Here is an 8,654-nt window from a genome sequence, read left to right as displayed (position 1 = left end):
ACTTTGATGGGAAAGCGGGACGGGAAATCACCGTCCTTTCACAGTCTCAGTAATGAGCTGTCCTAGCAACCGCTTCAGAAATGACTGCATTAATTGGGCTGAGCTAATCACCCTCCGGGTTATCTGCAGATGGGAGAAGCAGCCTTCCTGCAAGGTCAGAGGGCATCAGCCATTTAGAGATTTCGCCAGAGTATTTTCTTCCTAATTACTGAAATTACTGTAATTCACTGAATAATCTGAAACAGCTGGTCATCTGCTCAGGAGACGATTTCCCATCATCACATAAAATCAGTGTGCCAGGAGGAGCGCACTTGCCCACTCCCGCCTGCATGAACTCGCAGTCAGAACAAATGGCATCCGAGGCAGACAGAGGCAGGCTTCCCCCGCACCCTGCCTGCCGCACAGCGTGACCTGCTCCCAGACTCACTGCTACAAAGCGAAGCCACTGCAGGGCCGCCCTGTGAAAACACCCGCCGCTTCCTGCCGCCGAGACAGACGGGCACTCTCCCGACCGCCTTCGACCAGGCCTGGGAGGTTTCACAGCCTCAGAGAGGGGCTCTGGGCTTCCGCCCAAGGACGGGACCCTGCAGCGCCAGAGGCTCTCAGGCACTTCCCGCACCTGCGCTCCTCGTGCGTGACGGGAACGCCACTCGCCAGCGTCTGGCGGACACAGGAGACCACCGTTCCGTGCGTGGCAGACACTGGGGGCTCTAAAGCGACTGGAACTGGGCAGAAAAGCTGAGGTTCTCATCCAGCACATGTGCCAGTGGAAACACAGGCAGGGAGGAGGGCTGCAGGCAGGGGACCACTTTGGTTTGGCCACGTCAAGGAGCCAAGGTGATCTTGTTACCAAAACCAGCCAGGGTGTGCAGGTGTGCCAGGGCTTGCTGTCTAGGAGGTTACAGATTCCTCCAACTTCAGAGGAATTCCTGGAAGGTGATGGACGCATGCCCACTATGTTGTCACATGTGTTACATGTGTTACACGTGTCCCCATGCTCAGTTACCATGAGGTTACATGTGCTACACGCGTTCCACATTCAGTTACAGTGAGGTCATGTGTGTTACATGTGTTCCATGTTCAGATACAGTGAGGAGATCATATGTGTACATGCATCCCACGTTCAGTTACAGTGAGGAGATCATGTTGTTACATGTGTTCCAAGTTCAGTTACAGTGAGGAGGTCATGTGTGTACATGCGTCCCACATTCAGTTACAGTGAGGAGGTCATATGTGTACATGCATCCCACGTTCAGTTACAGTGAGGAGGTCATGTGTGGTACATGTGTTCCATGTTCAGTTACAGTGAGGTCATGTGTGGTACATGTGTTCCATGTTCAGTTACAGTGAGGTCATGTGTGTACATGCATCCCACGTTCAGTTACAGTGAGGAGGTCCTGTGTGTTGCATGTGTCCCATGTTCAGTTACAGTGAGGGGTCAGCACACGTGTTACACACGTTCCACCTTCAGCTGGGTGGCAATTTAACACTACGCTGAGGGCTATGCTCCCCGGGTCAGACCGGGAGTGAGGACCAAGCTGGCTGCTTCTGCACAGAATCCCGCGCTGGCCGGGGCCGGGCCACAGTCTCCCATCAAGGAGCTCACCGTGGAAACGTGCTTTCCCCCCTGGGCTGAGACGCACGTTCACCTGCAAGGACAGCTCGCTGACTTCAGCTAGGATGAAAACAGGGCCGCATCACTTTCTGGGTTGTGGGGAGGAGAGAGATTGGTGTTTCCCAGTTAGCACAAACATCCCCACTGCAATCAAAAATCTTTGTTCACAACATTGAGCAAAAATCTCAAGAAAGATCCTGGAAACTCCTGCCAACATGATCTTGGCAGTTAGCACCACTTAAGCCACCCCCAGTGCTGCCACTTGGACTGAGCACCCTTCTTCCATACCTCCCACCAACAGGCAGGCCACGCGTGTCCTCAACCCCGTGTTTCATGAGAGCCCCCTCCTGCGGTTGTGTCCACGATGCTGGTGAGTCCCCTGGGCAGTGGGTCTGTCCTTGGCATCTGGCCTTGCCACCCCTCAGAAGGGCTTCCTACCGAGAGTCCCACGAGCACCTGGCCAGATGCCGGCCTGCACCACTTCCTGCTCGGTGACGTGGGATCCACCCCTGCTCACCAGTTCCCGGCTTGTGCTGGTCACAGGGTCGACACAAACACCTGTCAAGCTGCTACAAGCAAAGCCCAGGGCACGGAGGAGAGGCTCAGTGGAAGAGCGCTGCCTCGTCCTGCCTGAGAGGTGCCCACCCCGTATCCTGTGTTGCTTATTTAGCACCTGCTCCTAACGCCATCTTCCCTCATTGTTCAAAAGCGTCAGGAGAACAGCCCAGGTGCACACGCAGCCACGATCAGGACCCGGGCTCCTCCCGGCGCCGTGTTCCCGCGCCCACTGCCTCGTCCCCCCTTCCTGTGAACTGGAGCTGAAGGGGCTGCGGTCAGGATAGGAGAGGGGTCTCAGCAAAGCCGCACCTCTGTCCCCAGCATTGAAATCCAGTGAGTCTCTGGAACCCAGAGCAGGAAGAGCTGGCTCTACAAGGGTAGGCTGTCGTGACCTAGAGCCCGCTGGGCTTCAGCTGAGTGTGGGCGTGGCCTCAGGCTGTTTACCGGGGAGTCTGGATACAAGCACTTCCACACGGGTACTGCAAAAAGCTAACAGAAAGTGGAACAGAACTCAAGGCTGGTGGAACGGCTGTAACTGAGCGGAATTATTACAAGAGAACTGAAAACCCATTCTCAAACAATGAGAATAGAGCACAGGAAGAAGAACAATCTTAAGGCAGGAGTGGGCGTGGTGGCACAGGGGTTACAGCCTCCCTGGTTCACCTGCATCCATACTGGAGGGTCCAAGTTCAAGTCCCCACTTGAAGCCACCCAGCTTCCTGCTGATGTGCACCTGGGAGACAGCAGGTGAGGACCCCTGCACCCAGGTGGGAGGCGCTAATGGACTTCCGGGCTCCTGGTTTGGGCCTGGCCCAGCCCCAACCGTTGAAAACATCTGGGGAGGGAGCCAGCAGATGAAAGATGTCTGCCTGTCTTATTCTCTCTGTCTCTCTCTGCCTTTCAAATAAACAAGCAGGAATCCTAAGCTCTGTTCACCAGCCTTGCTATCAGTGGTGTCAGGGGTACATGTATATGGTCTAATAAGTGCATATGCACGGGAGGACAAAGCACATAAGTATTTATACCCGCTGTCAGTAAAAACTAATGTGTGGGGCCAGTGCTATGGTGTAGCTGGTGCTGTGATGTAGCCAGAAAAGCCACTGCCTGCAGTGCCAGCATCCCATATGGGTGCCAGTTCAGGTCCTGGCTGCTCCACTTCCGATCCAGCTCTCTGCTATGGCCTGGGAAAGCAGTGGAAGATGGCCCAGGTCCTTGGACCCCTGCACCCGTGTGGGAGACCCGGAAGAAGCTCCTGGCTCCTGGCTTCAGATCAGTGCAGCTCCAGCTATTGTGGCCAACTGGGGAGTGAACCAGCTGATGGAAGACCTCCCTCCCTCCCTCCCTCTCTCTCTCTCTCTCTCTCTCTGCCTCTCCTGCTCTCTCTGTGTAACTCTGACTTTCAAATAAATAAATCTTAAAAGAAACTAACTTACTAATTTTCAAATGCAAACAGACCCAGGTACAAGATCAAAGAAGCCAGGTAGGATTCTTGCTATGCCAGGGTTAAATTGGAAATATTGGGAGTTAAGTCCTCATGTTCCCGCCCCTCGGCCTATTTCCTGCTGTGGCTGTGGAAAGGCCTGGAAACACGGGGGCCAGCACCCCTGCCCCTCCCCCTTGCTCAGATCCCCATTTGCAGATGCGTTTCCCACCACACAAACCAAGCGCCTGGGGAAGTGACTGGCGCAGGAACCGCAAAGAAGCAGCCTGAGGGGTCTTGCTGTGCCAGGAAGCAGGGAGGGGCACAGCCTCAGAGCTGAGGAACGCCTCGAGGGTCTCCAAGAGACAATGGGGGCTCTCAGGGAAAATCGCCGCAGGGCGGTGAGACACACCCACTACATGGAAAGCACAGTCAAAGGTTACACACACGCAGACGCAGAACCAAAAACCGCTTGTTCTGGACGGGAAGTGCAGAGCATGGTTCACTGTCACACGGGGGAGTCCAGCCACCCCCTTGCCACGACTGCCGAAGAACTGCACACCACACACAGGATGACACCTAGAGCCGGAGAGACCACCGTCCTGAAGACCCCCCGTGGCACTGGGGTCTTCGCCATGGGAGGGGTTTGGAATCAGACTGAGCACCTGAATCCCCTACCTGCGCCACTGTCAGAAAGACAGGCAAGCAGACCCCGTGCCTCCCAGTGGGCTCGGAACACAGTGGGCTCGGAACACAGCACCACTGATGAAACTCTCAAACAGCGTCTAAGCAGACCCCAGTCTCACACTGCTCGTCCCCAGGAAACAAAGGGTCCAAGGAGCACAGCGAGTGCTGGGAGGACTCCCAGCCTGGGGCCGATTCCAGCCGACGTGAAAGGACCATCGTGGGACGACAATGAGGGAGACCGACACAGCGTGGGGGCGAGGCGACAGTCGGCTGTGATGAGCCCGTCTGCAGGATGGGGAGTCAAGCTGTCCCCGAGAGTTCTGGTGATGATCAACAGATGCGATGAACGTCTGTGACGGCTGGCGAACACACTGAGTGACCGCTGAGACAGACAGCACGCGGTGGACAAAGCCCGCAGCTGCTCTGACTGCCCATCTGTACAGCAGCCCCATGGGGAGAGCACGGTGGTCACTGAGGTGGATGGCCGAGGCCCGGGGCTGCAGGTAGCGGTGAGTGAGCGCCCTACGATGCACACCAATGGTCCGCACAACGAAGTACTCGGCCCCAAAATGCCGATACTGCCCACCCTGCGCTTGCTCTTAGGCGCATGCCTCCAGAAGTTCACGGGAAAACGCAAGGGAAAGGTGGGCTCATCTTGGTGCAAAACATTTCTGACAGCCACGCTCAGCTGGTCACAATGTGCATTCTCCATCACGTTCCGGAGACCTCTCATAGTCCTCCTTCTGAGTTAAGATTTGCGACAACTGAGCGAGGACATGGATGACCTGCTGCAGGCCATCCTGCTTTACAGATGCAGGAACGGAACGTGAGCACTTACTACCAGGCCCCCGTTCCGGAGCTGACCTTCAGCCGAAGGCGGCACCTGCCACGCCAGCATCCCGCCTGGCCCTCCGCCCTCCTGCCCGTCCTGGATCGATCCAGTGCCATTCCCATGTGGGACAAAGTAATCCAACAACCACGTAGGTTACACCGCTGACTGGGTTTCAGAGTCCTCTCCCCAGCTTCTGAAAGCACGCAAGACGCCTTGTTTCAAACTCGAGCGACAGGGCTGCTCATGTGAAACGGCAGGCAGGAGCCTCCTGGCCTCACTGCCCACCTGGCTCCGCCCTCGTCTTTGGAAGCCAGCTCTGCAGAAAGCACGCCAGGTCCCAGGGAGCGGAAACAGTGCTGCTCTACATTCACCCACTCGTGACGGCTTTCATCTTCTTACCCCACGTAGTGCTGCCTTTGGAAGCTGCAGACCCGGATGCCCCACGGTGTCAGCGTGACGCACAAGACGCCGCCCGAGGTGTGAGGCACCTGACGGGTGTGCAGAACACACTGAGTGAGTGTGCTGCTTCGTTACTCTACAGCTGCACTTTCCAAACTCCACCCACGAAAATCTGAGAAGCAGCATACGAGAGACTCACAGAACCCAAACGGCACGTTAGCTGGCCACAGCCGTTACGGAACCAGAGCAGGGAAGGCGCTAAGAGCTCCCTTCAGCTCAGCCTGACCCAGGCTTCGATCAGACTTGTTTTCCACAAGATACATCAGCGACCAGCAGGCCACTGCCACCCAACCACCAGAAATGCTACCCGAGATGGAGGAAACTAAGGCATTATCGTTTGCATCTTACAAATCAGAAAACTGGAGCTCACAACAGCCCGATGGTCAAGTTCACTGTCACCCAATAAACGCAGCTTGGCACCAAAATGTGAATTAGGATTTCTGAATCCAAAATTCCCTCTTCTCTGTACCACAACGCCTTGATGGATCACGCCTCAACTCTGCAAGGGATTTCACACAAGAGGACTTTCCACAGAACCTCACACAGCCAGGCCTGAGCCAAGGCCCCTGTAACAAAACCCATGAGCCAGAGAAGAGCCCATGGGTTAGCAGCCGCAGTCAGGACAGAGCTCAGCTGCCCTACTGCACAGCAGGGTGACCGTACTCAACGGTCACACACTACACAGTTCCAAGCAGCAGGACAGGATTCGCAGTGTGTCACCATGAAGAGGAACAAATGCCCGACTGAGGTGACAGATATGGGAACTATCCTGATCTGGTCATCACACAGTGTAGACAGCACACTGCACCCACGAGTGTGCGTAGTCAGTGTGTGTCAATTAGCAGAGAGAAAAGCGCCCAGGCTACTTGGTGGATGTTTCACGAGACGGGGGAGCCTTCAGACACGAAGACTCAGAACGGGAAGCCAGCTGTGACGGCATGGAGAGGCCAGGCTCCCTGGACAAAGCTGATGGAACCGAGGTAAGCTGGGGGCGTCCCACGGCCTGTGCGAGTGGACCCTTCTCTGTGCCCTGCATCTTCAGGGTGCAGGGAGGTCCCCCCGAAGCCAGAAACTCCCTCCTGGGTGCCACAACCTGCTCCCAAGGGAAGACAGGTGGCTCTCCCAGCTGCTCAAGCTCCCTCAGCCCAAGCTCTTCACCACGCCATGGAGCCGCATCACCTCCTAGGAGGTCGGGGGTAAACGCAGACCGACGAACCGGCATTCAGTGTGGGAGTCAGGCTGGAGGCAGAACGTGTGAGAGACCGAGGGGGAGTCAGAGCGACTGAGAGTGACAAGGTTTCTGAGACGAGAGGCTTTATCAGGAGCCAGCCCAGGAGCTGAGCCAGTGCAGGGAGATGCGCGCTCCCTGTGGGCCGCGGGCAGTGGGGCAGCACCTGGGGGGAGGGGACGGGGACAGGGACGGGCACTCTGGTGGGCTTGGCAGGGATGGGCACAAAGCCAGGGTGGGAGGGGTCGCAGAGAGAGCCAGCATTAGGAGGGAAACATGGGAAGCTCTTTTTTGGAAGCCACAGAAGCTGAAGGGAGGCAGACGTGATGAGGAAGTTCACGGCCTCCCTGGGGCCTCTGTGAACAAGGGCAACATGGCCAACGCGGACTCAGCGAGCCGAGCGCTGCCAGGCTGAGTCCTCGGGGACGAGGACACAGGGCTCAGCATCGGGCGCTGCACTCAGGGGGAGGAAGCAAAGAGGACCTGTCCAGCCAACAGGCGTGAGGCAGCGCAGGGCACCAGACGGTGGGAGAGGTGGGCATCGGCTAGTCCCAGGGGGCAGCCTGGGGGACCGAGGAGCACCTAGGACAGGTAACGCACTGCTTCAGGGAGTGCTGGGTGGTATTCCCGGGGAGGGGGCTGTGGCACACTGAGTGGGAAAGTCCCTCCCTCCCTCCCTCCCCCCTGTGGCTGAGACCCCTTTTTCTTTGCTCTTGGACCTCAGGACCCCAGGCTTTTGGATCCCAGCGCTCACGCTACCCCACCCCCTCCTGCGGCCTTGGGCCGAGAGTCATGCCATCAACTCACCCGGTTCTGAGGCTTTGGGACGTGGACGGAGCCACACTGCCAGCATCCCAGGACGTCCGGCCTGCAGAGACCCTGCCGTCCTGGGACTCTCAGCCTGCACAGTCCCACGAGCAGTTCCCCTAATAAGTCCCCCTCGGTGGGGACAGGACATGCGGCGGTCCGGTTCTGTTCGCCTCTCTGCACAAGCCCCACCGGTACGGGCAAGCAGCGGTCTCCTGAGCGTGCAGAGAGCCAGGGCACTGTGAGGGCCGCCTGGCAGGGCTGGGCCCGCCGACCCGAGCGCAGGAGATGGGATGCGGCACGTGTCCGTGATCGCACAAGCAGGTTTACCGGAGGACACAGTGACAAGACAGTGTCACTGACATCCGGGGCTGTGAACACAAATCCGGCGTGGATTCAGCTCCAGTGTGGCCAGCAGAGCAAGCAGCAGGAGCGGCCGGTGTCCGCCCAGCAGAGGGCAGGCAGCAGGCCCCTCCCCGCCCAGCAGAGGGCAGGCAGCACGCCCTCCCCGCCCAGCAGAGGGCAGGCAGCAGGCCCCTCCCCGCCTGCTTTTCCAGGCATTCGCAGCGGAAGACCAAAGCCAGGCCTCCTGTGGACGCCACGATGACCCGAGCGGAAGGCCTCACAGTGGTCAGGCGCAGCCGCCAGACACCACACACTCTTCAAAGCAGGCTCTGGGCTGGGGGAGCGCAAGGCAGCAGGCGGGTCGGGAGCGCTTGGTTGGCAGGGTCATCCCACTGCCGAGGAATCGGTCACCCTGGGCGTCCAGCGTGGACAACATCCGGTTCCTGCTGCAGGTCCTGACGTCAAGACCACGGGCGCAGCCCTGGCCCCTCTCCCCAGCAGTGTGAAAGGCCTGCTCGTGAGCCAAGTCGCAGGGTGACGAGGCAGCACTGGGCATCCTGGAGTCTGCTCCGCAGGTAGCAAAGGCACATGGCCGTGTTCAAGGGCGCACAGCCCTCAGCTCCAAGGCCTCCGCCTCTGCCTCGCAGATTTTGAGTGAAACAAGAATGACACGAGAGGAAGCTCTGGTTTGCAACCAGTCTGT

Source organism: Oryctolagus cuniculus, chromosome 16 (assembly GCF_051225735.1).
Source record: "Oryctolagus cuniculus isolate XC-2025 breed Fujian yellow rabbit chromosome 16, ASM5122573v1, whole genome shotgun sequence".
Classification (NCBI taxonomy): Eukaryota; Metazoa; Chordata; class Mammalia; order Lagomorpha; family Leporidae; genus Oryctolagus; species Oryctolagus cuniculus.
The sequence above is the reverse complement of the archived record's forward strand: the minus strand, read 5'-3'. Positions refer to the sequence as shown.